Raw genomic sequence first — 13,446 nt, 5'->3', positions numbered from 1 at the left:
TAATAAAGCCTATTTCTTTATAACTAGGTATTTTTCAATTTACATATCTTTTTTTACTAAACATTTATTTAGTTTCTATATTTTTACCTTAACTAAGTCTATCACCATAAGTATATTTTTTATTTAGACATTTACTTTCTATCCATATATATATATATATACAAACACATATTCAACTTACCTAAATCTATTCTTCTTCTTCTTTTTAACTAAATATTTTTCTAAATTTATATACTTTAATAGTTAAAAATATTTTAAATATTTTTTGTTATTTTTGTTATTATTATTATTTTTTATATTTTTTTGTTTATTTTAATTTCCTAACTCTATTTCTAATATTCATACTATAAACACATTTTCTCCTATTTTTAATATTCATACTGCAACACAAATATATTTTTTTATTTTATTATTTTTTATATATATTATTTAAAAAAACTATATTAAAAATGCTCAAAAATAATACCAACATCAAAACCAACATCAATATGCAAACCTAAATAGTCCAAGGTCTAAAATATACTATGATACAACCTAAACTACAAGATCCAAAGTCCATACCTAGCTTAGGCTCAGAATAGCCCAAGGTCTTCAAGGCTTTTCTTCAAGCATGGACTCAGATAAGCCTGTTTCACAAATTTTCCAAGCCTATAACGTAGTGTTTGACACCATGGAAATGAAGCCTTCCTCTTTCCTCCAAGAAACGGCGTCGTTTAGGCAAAACGACATCATTAACAAAATGCCCTAACTAGTTAAGCCCTCTTTCCTCACCTCTTCTCCATTTTTGCCTCCCCTTTTCTCTCTCTCATCGCAACTCTCTCCGCCATCTCTCCAAAACTTCAAAACTCAACACTCAAACCCTATCTTCTCTCTCTCTCTCTCTCAATCGTCGACCTCCCACCTTTGACAGTAACATCATTTTTGGGTTTTCTAGGATTTTTTTTTGAAACATTGGCTGTTATTAGGGAATTTTTAGGGTTTTTCGTTTTATGTTTTTGCTTTAGGGATTTTTTTGGGTTTTTTGGTTACTAGGGTTTCTTGGGTGCTAGGGGATTTTTTTTTATTTTCTCTTAGGGTTTTTTGAAATCCGACTGCCTAGGGTTCATGAAATTGGCTCCCTTTTTATAAACAAGGAAAGGATTTTCAAAATCCTTCCTCCTTATTTGTTGCCATTGGCAACGTCTTGGTGGTTACATGCTGCCAATGGTTGCGTCTTTGGGTTAGGCAACTTGCTGCCAAACCCTTGACTTTTTGAAATTGATTTTTTCAAACTGGGGTAGATCGTTAAAAGGGAAAAAGCTTAAATGTGCTGATTCAACTTGGGGAAGGGGAAGGAAAAGCTAGACTGTCGTAGTAGTCCAACCTTAGCTAGCTACCACAGCAGTTGCCTCTGCTTCCTTTTTATTTATTTTTTATTTAACATTTATTTATTTATTTATTTATTTCAAAATGAATTTTTCTTTATTTCCTAGTTGAATATGAAATTAAAAAGATAATATAGTAAAAATAGGTCTCTACACCAAAAGAGAAACCAACTTTTGGATCTAGAGACACATATGGGGAAGAAGATGTTATAGTCTAAGGGAAGGAAGTCACGGTCCCAATGAAGAGCCTTAAATCCCACATCAGAAAGAATACATCGTCTTAGCGAGAGTTATCGCAACGTACGGGTCTGAGAACCTGACCGCTAGACATGGAGTGATTTGGGAGTCGCCACCAATCTTTTTTTTTTTAAGTGTGGTTGGCCACCCTATTTTGTTCTACTCAATGAATCCTAAATTAATTTTAGATCCGTCGAATGAACGATAAACTGGTATACGTGTTTTTTTTATTTGGGTTCGAGAATACAATTATGCACGAGGAAGTATTAGCATCCCCGTGACGCCCGTTCCACGAACGGTACCATTAAATCATATATTATCCTAACCCATTAATTTTATTCTTATGTTTCCTTAATTATTATTTATTTAATTTGTCTCTTATTCTATTAATCAAGTCAAAATATTTTACGAGTTTAGCGTACACATGATGCAATGGTAAAATGCATGGCACAAAATCGAGATAATGCCAAACGAAAATCTTTTATTGAGCGTACTTTCTGAATTCACCCATCATGCTAGTGGGATTCGGAGTATTTTCTCAATTAGAAAAATACCTTAAAAACTCGCCTCCGTAAGTTTACTAGGTAGATCCCATCATCGGGAATAGTCATTTGCAAGTAAAAAAAAAGTGTTTTCATGAATGCAAATTCTAATATGAGTAAAAGCCTTTATTAAAGATATTTCTCCAAACCCTCCTATCATATTGGTGGATTTCGAAAGTATCTTCTCACTTAGGGAGTTTACCGAAAAAATTCACCTTCGTAAACTTTCTCGGAAAGTCCCATCATCGAAGTTTATACCCATATATAGAATATATCTATATGCCATGACATTTAACAATGCAACCATGATACGTGATGCACTTGCACACTTAATATTCGTTTCTTATCTTTCACAAAATTTACTACTCTTTGTGTGCGTATTTATTATGAACAAATATTTTACATTTACTTATTGTTTTTGCTTCGTTATACATTTTGCTATATAAGTACTTATTTATTTTACTATATGAAATTTTTCAGAACTATATTTTTAGACCAAGTATTTTTATTATCCATAGTTATCATTATTCACGCATTTGTATTTCCCATTTTTTGTATTATTACAATTAACCAATTTATTGTTATCATTAATTTTCTATTTCTTTTATTCGTAGATTTGATTAATTGGTGATTAAATATGTATGGTTTTTTTTTTTTAGTTATTTAAGATTAGGAACATCCAAATTCCGAATTAAGACCCTCCCATCGTACTAGTGGAGTCTTAATCGAAATTCTTAACCTCAGAAAATTCACTCGAAATTGTAACTTCTCGCACTCCGAATGGACATCTCATCATCGGTATTGATCCCCAAAACAACCGTTATATTTTATATGTTTATAATTTTTACTACATTATATCTTTTTATCTTCTACATGTACCTATATGTATATAAATTTGCATAATTAAGGATCTTATTGCTATCACATACTTTTTTTCGAATTTTCATAACTAACTACGATTTTACTTAGTTTTATTTTTCACTGCCAAATATTTATTTTATTTTTTTCTCATATTTTTGTTTTTAACTTTGATATGCTATTATTATTTTATACGTTAAACATTCATTATGTATATATTTTTTATTAAATCTATTATTCTAAAATTAAATGTTTATCCATCTCTTTATTTATGGTTTTATCTACTTTAAGACATCATATAATTTTATAATATATTTTAATTTAAATCAAACAAAATTTTAAACACTAAGTTTTTTAGATTACAAGTGGGCAAGCTCCAATAAACACAATCAAACCAAACATAAAGGGTAGGGCTTTAGCTGATTTGAGCCCAGACTAGCCTAGGAACGCCTTGGCTGTGAAGGGCCACAGCAGCCCACCAAAGCCCCCAATGAGCTTCTTTCAAAATGCACAGCTTGGTGCTTCAATAACCCCTCTAAACGACGTCGTTTTGGCACTTCCTCCTTCAAAATTTTTATCTATGAAACGACACTGTTTTGAAGCCCTAAAATGTAGGTATTTAAACTCCTTTTCTCTCTTTCCTTCTTCACTTTCACTATTCACTTTCTCTATCTAAAACCACTCTCTCTGCCTTCTCTATAAGAATCCCAAACACCCCTCCTTCTCTCTCTCCGTTGCCGTCACTTTCACCGCTTCCCTTATCGCCGACCGACAAAACTTTAGCCCCCCTCTCTCTCTTGAAGCCTTTTCTCCTTCAAATCGGTAGATCTAGCCCAAATCTCCCCCTTTTGTGCCGTTGGCCACCCAAAATCGGGCATTTCCTCTCTCTCCCTTTCCACGCCGGTCACCCAACCCTCAAAACCCACTAAAAAAAACTCACAAATCTCTCTTATCCAAGCAAACCCGAACCCAAAATCCTAATCCCCTGCCCATCCCCCTCATTTTTTTTTGTATATATATTTTGTACTTTGTTTTTTGGTTGTTGTTGTGGTTATGCAGGCTGCTAGAATTTTAGGATTTGTTTTTTGATTGATTTTGGGTCTGATTTTTGTGGGTTTTTTTTATTTGAGTCTTTTTTTTTTGAATCGTTTTTCTCTCTGGTTTTTTCGTTTTGACAAAATTGTTTTTTTTTTCACGGCTTTCAAATCTTCTTTTAAAGGCTGGATTGTCCAAAAAATTGGACAATCCGTTGGCGGAGGCTCTGGCACCAGGGAGTTGGTAGCCAAAGCCCCATTCTTCCCTGTTTACCCTCTTTTTTATTTTTATTTTTTTATTATTTTAAATTTATTTATCATTTTTTTTAGTTTTTTTATTTCATTATTATTTTTTTGATTTTTTTTTTAAAATAGGTGTCTACAGTTGCCCCTATTTGTACATTCATGAGAATCAAGAATAGTGCAAAGACGTAAACACTTTCCTTGAACCAGATTGAATCTTTTTTTTTCTTTTTTAATAATCAAAAAGCTCCTCATCTCAAAACGAGGCTATGTAACTTAAAAAGAATCTTGAAGCTAATTACCCGAAGGTTTTGGGAATGCATCCGGAGGTTTTAAAGATGTACCCGGAGGTTTTAGAAGAAAAGATTGTTCCTTATCTCAAAACGAGGCTACGTAACTTTAAACAAATCTTGAAACTAATTACCCGGAGATTTTAGGAATGTACTTGGAGGTTCTAGAAGAAAAGATTGTTCTTCATCTCAAAATGAGGCTACGTAACTTAAATTCTCTCGTGCCAAGATAACTGGGCTTAGATGTCTTGGATTCTAGCTCAATTGGGCTTAAACATCTTTTTGTGCCAACCATAGCTAGGCTTAAACATCTTGGATGCTAGCTAAATTGGGCTTAAACTCCTTTTGTGGCAACGTAATTGGACTTATACATACTTGGTTGCCAGGTAAATTGGGTCTAAACTCTTTTGACAATGTAACTGGACTTAAACATCTTAGATGCCAATTAAATTGGACTTAAATCTCTTTGTGCCAATATAACTGGGCTTAAACATCTTGGATGCCAGCTAAATTGGGTTTAAACTCTTTTTATGCCAACGTAACTAGACTTATACATCTTGGATACCAGTTAAATTAGGCTTAAACTCTTTTTGTGCCAACGTAACTAGACTTATACATCTTGGATGCCAGTTAAATTAGGCTTAAACATCTTTTTGTGCCAACGTAGCTAGGCTTAAACATCTTGGATGCTAGCTAAATTTGGCTTAATCTTCTTTGTGCCAATATAACTGGGCTTAAACATCTTGGATGCCAGTTTAAATTGGGCTTAAACATCTTTATGCCAATATAATTGGGCTTAATCATCTTGGATGCCAGTTAAATTAGGCTTAAACATCTTTTTGTGCCAACGTAGCTAGGCTTAAACATCTTGGATGCTAGCTAAATTTGGCTTAATCTTCTTTGTGCCAATATAACTGGGCTTAAACATCCTGGCTGCCAGCTAAATTGGGCTTAAATTCCTTTGTGCCAATGTAATTGGACTTATACATTTTGGATGCCAGTTAAATTGGGCTTAAATCTCTTTGTGCCAACGTAACTAGACTTATACATCTTGGATGCCAGTCTAATTGGGCTTAAATCTCTTTGTGCCAATGTAACTGGACTTATACATCTTAGATGCCAGTTAAATTGGGCTTAAATCTTTTTACGCCAATGTAGCTAGGCTTAAACATCTTGGATGCCAACTAAATTATGGCTTAATCGTCTTTGTGCCAATATAACTGGGTTTAAACATCTTGAATGCCAGCTAAATTGGGCTTAAATTCCTTTGTGCCAATGTAATTGGACTTATACATCTTGGATGCCAATTGAATTGGGCTTAAATCTCTTTATGCTAACATAGCTAGGCTTAAACATCTTGGTGCTAGCTAAATTGGGCTTAATCGTCTTTATGCCAATATAACTGGGCTTAAACATCTTGGATGCTAACTAAATTGGGCTTAAATTCCTTTGTGCCAATGTAACTGGACTTATACATCTTGGATGCCAGGTAAATTGGGCTTGAGACTCAAATCTTTCTTCACTTAATTGCTTGAAAACTGCATTAGTTTTGATATTTGTTTGAAATTTTCAATTTTGATGATGCATGGTCATGTGCATGATTGGGCATGTATGCATGATTGAATGATGGACAAATGATGCATTGCTTCCCTTTGTTTTGCACCATATATTCCTCACTTGAAAGATCATTTTTCTCAGCTTCGCATCTTTTGACAATGTTCTTGTGCAATTGCCAATTTCTTTGCTTCCAAAGAACCTTTTTGCTAATCTCATCATATTGATTTGGATTCTTGAAATCACTTTCACACAATGGATGTGAGCAAAAGATCACCAATTCAAATTAGATTTCAATGCTTCCAAACCTCTTGTGGTGAAAGCTCTTCCTTGCATTGCTTTTTCTCACCCTCTTTCTTTTTTTTTTTGAAAAATGGATTTGTCTTTTTCAAAAGTGCTTGTCTTATCTCTCAATGATTGAAAGATTTTCCTCACAAAGATCGTAAGGGCTCTTTTTTTTTTTCTTTTGCTTTCAAAAGCATCTTGATTTTGACAAAATCACAACAAAATTGCCCCACATAATTATTCTCATGATAAAAAATAGTTGAATTTCGCAGCAAGAATGCATCAATTCCACATTTTTCATGTTGAAGTGATAAAATATCCATTTTCGGAAAAACATGTGATATTTGGATCTCTTAAAAATAAGTGATTACTATTTTAAATGACTCGGATGGGTCAAATCACAATTTGATCTTTATGGATTGAAAGGTTTAACCAATTAAAGTCTTGCATAACAAAAAGGTCTCGTCATTTAATGGGAAAAGCAAGGATCGAGGATTCTTCGTCTAAGCTCACAAATGTTGCACAATTTTCTCAAACTTATACTCTTTGAAAATCAAGTTCTTTACAAAAAGGCTCATTTCAAATCACAGTCAATTTTGACAATCCCCTAGTCTCATGATGTGTGGCATTTTGATAGATGTCAAGACCAGTTTTAGAGATTTAAGATTTGTAAGGTTATTTTGGAAGAGAATGGTTCAAAGTTCAGCGTTGGTTTTATGACAAATCTTGAATTTTCATTCTTTGGGCATTTTGGGGATCTCCAATGCACTCTGGTTTCTTTGAAATGATCTCTCTACTGTGCTTCTCATCAGTCAAAATCGTGAGTGGCTTCACTAGTTCCCATTATTGCTCTAGGCTGCCTTTTTAGGTTTTTACCCTAAAGCTCATTTTTCTCTTTTTTTTTTTACTTTTTATCTCTTTTTTTCTTTTCTTTCATTGATCGTTCCACCATGCACTTGAGAAAAATCCAAACTTTACCCAAAATGGATTGATTGATTCACATGGATAATATTGGCAAAGAAAAAAAAACTCAAGGCCTTTTCGATTTTATGATGCCTTTTTCTAGAAGAAAGCTGTTCAACTTAAATATCCACACTTGATCAAAATGGGTTTTTTTAAAGCACGTAATGTAGGTTAAGGTTAGAGGCTTTGATAGAATGGGTAAAAAGGCTCAAAACATGTATTTTACGGTAATCAACCAAGGATCATTCATGTGAAAATCTTCTGAGACATTTGTCTTTTTGATTTTTCAAAGCATGTCATTCCATCAATTCCCCCCCCCCTTTTTTGATCATTTTTTTGCATTTTTCTTTTTGATGGCTTTAAAACTCAAAATCTTTTGCATTTGCCTCTTCATACAGGGTGTTTTCTTTTTTCAAATGATATTTTATTCTCCATGTTCCTAGACAAGATTTTCATGCATATTTGCCCTTCCAATATAAGAGGTGATCCTTGGTTAAGGTACATTTAGAAAGAATTTGATAGGCTCAAAGGGGTAGCAATCGGATAATTTCTTATTTGTGAATGAGAAAATGAAACATGGCCATTTCTCATCTCAAATGTGGTTACTTGCCTTGAAGAGCAATCCCTAGAGTTGATGAATTTTGAAGTAAAAATTGATTTTTCTTTGTTTTTTTGCTTTCTTTTCTTTCTTTGGCATTGTTTGAATGTCTCAAGTACATGATATTACTATCAACTTCTCTCACTATTCTCTTATTTTCTTCTTTTCTCTTCTTTTTTTTTTCATATCTTCACAACTCAAAGCTTGACTCAAATTTTCTAAAATGAAAGATTCACTGAGGATGCATTTCCTCTATCAACCACTCAAACGAAGGCTTAAGCAAACTTTGAGCAATTATGACCCTTTCAAAGCCTTCAAAGATCTCATTTCAATCCTCAATTTTGCAAATTGCTCCTGTTAGCATTTCTAAATGAGGGAGAAATAAATGTTTTTTGCAAGTCAAATGTCTTGGAGGTATTGAGAAAGTTTTCTTCTTTTGGTCATCTTGTCCTAAAGTATGGATGAAGGACAACTTTAGGCAATGGGTGGAGAAGCTCACATTTTGGATCCAGTTGATAGAGGTTGAGTAGTTTCGATGTATTTGAAGCTCTGGTTAGTCTTGACAATTATCAAATTACCAAATTTAGATTCTTTCCAAGAGTGCAAGATTTTCTTTATTTTTTTGAAAAAGATGAATTTTACCTTGTCATAACATTGATCATTACTTATACAAAGACCATCATACTTAGATGTCAAATGATAAGACAGATGAAGTTTCAGAGTTTTTGCTTCTTTTTGGATTCTACCCTTAAATGGCTTTTATTCACTTGGTTAAGGCATTGAGAGTGTTTGAAGGTATGGTTTGAGAATGTTTATGAAAATGAGTTTATTTGCAAATAGCAACCACCAATTCTTTCGAGATTCTTTTCACCATTTATTTTACAAGAACTTTTTCTTTTTCTTTTTTTCATGTATGATTTTAGAAACAAGCAGTATGGGGCTTTATTTTTAAAATTGCTAACATTCAAAGAACTCATTTCTTTTTTTTTGTCTTTTAGAAAGAAAAATAAATAAACAAGAACCAAAAGAAATTTGAGCAATTTTCAAACTCAATTCAACTCATGACAGCATGTGATGATGAAAACTAAACAATCACTCGTCTCAAATTACATGATCATGCTTGAAAGACAAAAGTCCATATTCCCAAGAGTTTCTACCTTCAAAACATGTACACGACTAGAAAATGATCAAGGATTGCCCCCGAATTGGCATACCACTCAATTGTTCCAAAACCCTAGCCTTGCACCCACCACCCCTGATTTCTATAATTGTTGACAAGTTCTTTGAATTTAGCTGGGTCTTCATTGATTAAAGCTTGAACTTTGTTCTTGAATGTAATGCAATTCTCTGTGGAATGACCTTCAACCCCAGAATGGTAATCACATTTCACATTTGGGTTATACCATCTTGGGTAAGAAGGTTTCCTAGGCTTGGCAGGAATAATGGAGATCTTATAGTTTTGTACGAATAGAGGGAAAAGCTTTGCATAGGGCATTGGTAATGAATGGTACACTTTGGCTTTCTTTCTCTTGTTGCTTTGAAAGCAATCCAAATTAATTTCTTGGTCACCTGAAGTGGACATGTAAGGTAAAGGAGCCTGTGTAAGTGATGACTGAATGCAAGAAATGAAAGGTCGAGGTAGATTATGGACATATGGTGATGGGTGTGAATGAGCACCCATAAGATCTCCTCCTTTGTCACAAAATTTCCTCTTGTTTCTTCTTTCGAAAGTCATTGCTTGAACTCCTTTATCAAAAGGATCATATGCTCTTTTGACAAGATCATTTGCTCGAGAATCTATAATCCTTCCCTTTTTTTTTCCTTCTTCAATCCTTCTCACGGAGAACACCAAATCCATAAAATCTGAAAAAGCATTACCCACCAATTTGTCGTAATATGAAGGAGGAAGAGTATCAACAAATAGAGAATTTAATTCTCTACTAGTAAGGGGTGGTTGGACTTGTGATGCGACTTCCGTCCACCTACAAGCATACTCCTTGAAACTTTCAGAAGGGTTTCTTTCCATGTTTTGGATGGTTATTCGATCAGGAATTGCTCCTAGCCTGTGCATGTATTATCACAAAAATGCTCGGGCCAAATCTCTCCATGTGCAAATATGATCTTTCTCAAACTTGAAGTACCATTTAACCGCAGCTCCCTCCAAACTATTTTTAAAAAAATGAATGAGCAATTTTTCATCATGGACATATGGAGCCATCTTGTTGCAATACATGATCAAATGTGCCTTAGGGCATTTGGTTCCATTATAATTTTTGAACTCCGAGACTTTAAACTTGGGTGGGATAGCCACATTAGGCACCAAACTTAATTCCTTTGCCTTAATGGAATCATAGAGATCCATTCCCTCTATGGCTTTAAAGCACTCTTCTAAAAGATCATACTTTTGTTGCATTCTCAATTTTTCTCTTGAGCTTCATAAGTCAAGTGTAGGAACCTGATTATAAAGATTTGCCCCTGGAATTTGCATAGTTTGCCTTTGTGTCGATGATTGACTTAATCCTTGAAAACTTAAAGATCCTTCGATAGCCACCCTCATTTCATTGGCATTCATTATCTCCATTAGCTTTGCCAACTGTTTTCTCATCTCTTCTTAGGTCTTCTCTATCTTGTCTATCAAATTTGATTGTTCATCTACCATGATTCTAGCTTGAGCCCCTGTATTGTGCCAATCGTAAGTGGGCTCCCTCGAGCTTTTCTCTTTTCACAATATATAATTAGAAAGAACTTTTTTATTCGTGAAAATCAACAACAATCTTGCTTTTTCTTTCATGGAATGTAGTAAAGTTAGGTGATGCTACTTGCAACAAATGAAGATGAATGATGCATGCATGTGTATCTAGATTGAAGAATGTTTGAATGCATGATGGGATGATTAAATGTATGACAAGTGATTTGAAACACAAAGACACTTGATTATGAAAAAATGCACCAACACGATTACATTTCAAACGAACTTTCTTTTTTTCATTTCTTTATGGTTTTTTTTTATAAAACAACATTTAGGAAAATGTCTCAAAAGTTAACATAATTCTTCACAAACACGAACCTACTTTTACAAGATTCAAAAGAAGTTAAAGATTAAAATGTCCTAAGGTTTTAACAAAAACTTAAAAAAAAAAATCAACACAGTCAATCCTTCTTTCATCCTGACACTCAATTGTGCTCCCCACAACCATGCCCCATCATCTTTGTTGGATCGAACCATTTGGCATCTATTAATGTTTGCACTCGATACTTGAAGGAGTCACAATCTTCGATGGAATGTCCCATAGCTCCACCATGATAATCACATCTTGCATTTGACTTGAACCACTTTGGGTATGGAGGCTGCAAGGGTTCCAAAGGCACTGGGACAATAAGATGATCATGAACTAATTGATAAAAGAGTTCTTTGTAGGTGACGGGTATAGGGTCAAATGGTTTTTTCTTTTTGGATTGTTTTTGAAGGGTGCCTAGGCTAGGAGTGGGGGTGATTGATAATTGTGTTCGTGGTTGGCTTTGAAAGGCCTGTTGAAAGGGAGGTCGAAAAGTGCTTGAACAAGAGTAAGAATTTGGCTGTAAATTGATTTTTACGGGTTGAAAAGTGGTGGGTGGAGAATACGACCTTGGTTGCAACCCATTGTTCGGGGGTTGTGTAGCATTTGGAGATCCCATCTTGGTCATGAAACTTTTTAACTCAATCATTTGCGTATTCAACTCATCCATCCCTTTTACAATTTTTTCCAGACCTTGATCTTTACTTGAGCCATTGAGCAATGTATTGGGTTCATCAAGGACAAATTGAATTTTATTCAGAGATTACTTCTAGTGTGGTTCGATTTGAAGCGATGGGGATTCTAGAGGGTGCTTTTCTTCGGCTTCGTTGAGACGTTCAACCATTTCCATCAATGTGGCCATCTGTCCTTTCATCTCTCGAAGGTCATGTCCAAATTCTTCTTGATTGCGTTCCAATGCACTTATCCTTACTTCCAATTGATGTTCCATATCATTCAATCCTAGCTTGGGTTCAGATGATGACCCAAACCAAAATAAATTAGAAACAAAAATTTGAAACTTTACTAAAAATTTTTCAAAAAGGGATTTATTTTTTTTCCTACAAAGCTAACAACATTGTAGGGTTCTTCTTTATTAGAACATATATGAAATGAATGCATGTAAATGAAAATATGATATTTGCATGTATACATGAAATGCTATGATGCCTTGATGCATGGATGGTATGAAATGAAATGGAAGAGCATATTATTGGAAATCATATATAGTGGGAGGTAGAAAACTTTATTCAAAACTAAAGTCCCTTTCTTTTTGTGGTTTTTTGAAGAAAATGGAAGAAATAAAAAAACATTTTTATGTTCTCTCTTCTTGCTGCTTAAATGGAGAACCATTTTCTTTTTCTTTTCTGTTTCAAAAGAAGTATCATTTTCTCTTTTTACCTTCCTTATTTATTTTTGTAGGAGAAAAAGCTTTTCTCTTTTTTTCTTTTATTTTTGTGCACAAAAGGAACTAAAGACCTCTATTTTTTTTCTTTGAGAAGACCTCACTCGAAGGAAATGCCTCTTTTTTTTTGTTTCCTTTCTTTATATTTTTGTTTTTTTTCTCTTCTTTTTTTTTCATGAAAGAAGAAACATTCTCCCTATTTTTCATGTTTTTCCTTTATTTTTAGGAGAAAATAAAAAAAGGCTATTCTTCTGAGATATTTAAAGTAAAAGTAGAAAGAAAGTATTCCAAAAATAATGAATGTTAAAAATCTTGCTCTTCTCTCTTTTTTTTTTATGGAAAAAGAAAGAAATTTTTTTTTTTAAAATCACTTTAACATGTGTTATTTTTTTATTTATAAAAAAAAGTTATTAGGACAGATTTGTTCCTTCACGTGTCCTAAATTAGGGTATACTCCTCATGACATGTTTGGTAAGGTTCTGCCTATGAGATGGCTCATCACGGCTTTCTATATGCTAGGTTTGGTTTTGAATGAGGCTAAAGGTTCACAAATTGTTCCTCACTGTTGTCCACTCGGACTAGTAAGGCACCCAGGTCCTCACTCATTATAAGTTTCGAACGGACTAGGTTCAATTTGAGTGGGAATGTTTACTAGCCCATGTGGAGGTTATCACCTCAAGAGAACGTAGATACTAAACTCCCTTCTAATAAAGGACAAAGTACGGGTAGAAGGCTTATGCATGAATGCAACATGCGTCGTGTGTGTGAAGGAGCATATCAACCTTTGATAGACAATCTCACATCCCTTTATCATAAATTCCCCACAATTTAAAAAATTAATAAAATAATGATCATAAAACAATTAATGCACAAAATCATAATGCACAAAACAAATATTCAGATTTAAAGGAAACACTAAATTATTTAGGGCTTAAGATAACCTATGATTAATTATGGCTCGACTCTCTTTAGTCCCCAGTGGAGTAGCCAAACTGTCATAATGTGCCGGGTCCGGGAACC

Source organism: Theobroma cacao, chromosome 9, assembly GCF_000208745.1.
Source record: "Theobroma cacao cultivar B97-61/B2 chromosome 9, Criollo_cocoa_genome_V2, whole genome shotgun sequence".
Lineage (NCBI taxonomy): Eukaryota > Viridiplantae > Streptophyta > Magnoliopsida > Malvales > Malvaceae > Theobroma > Theobroma cacao.
This window is presented reverse-complemented; position numbering follows the sequence as displayed.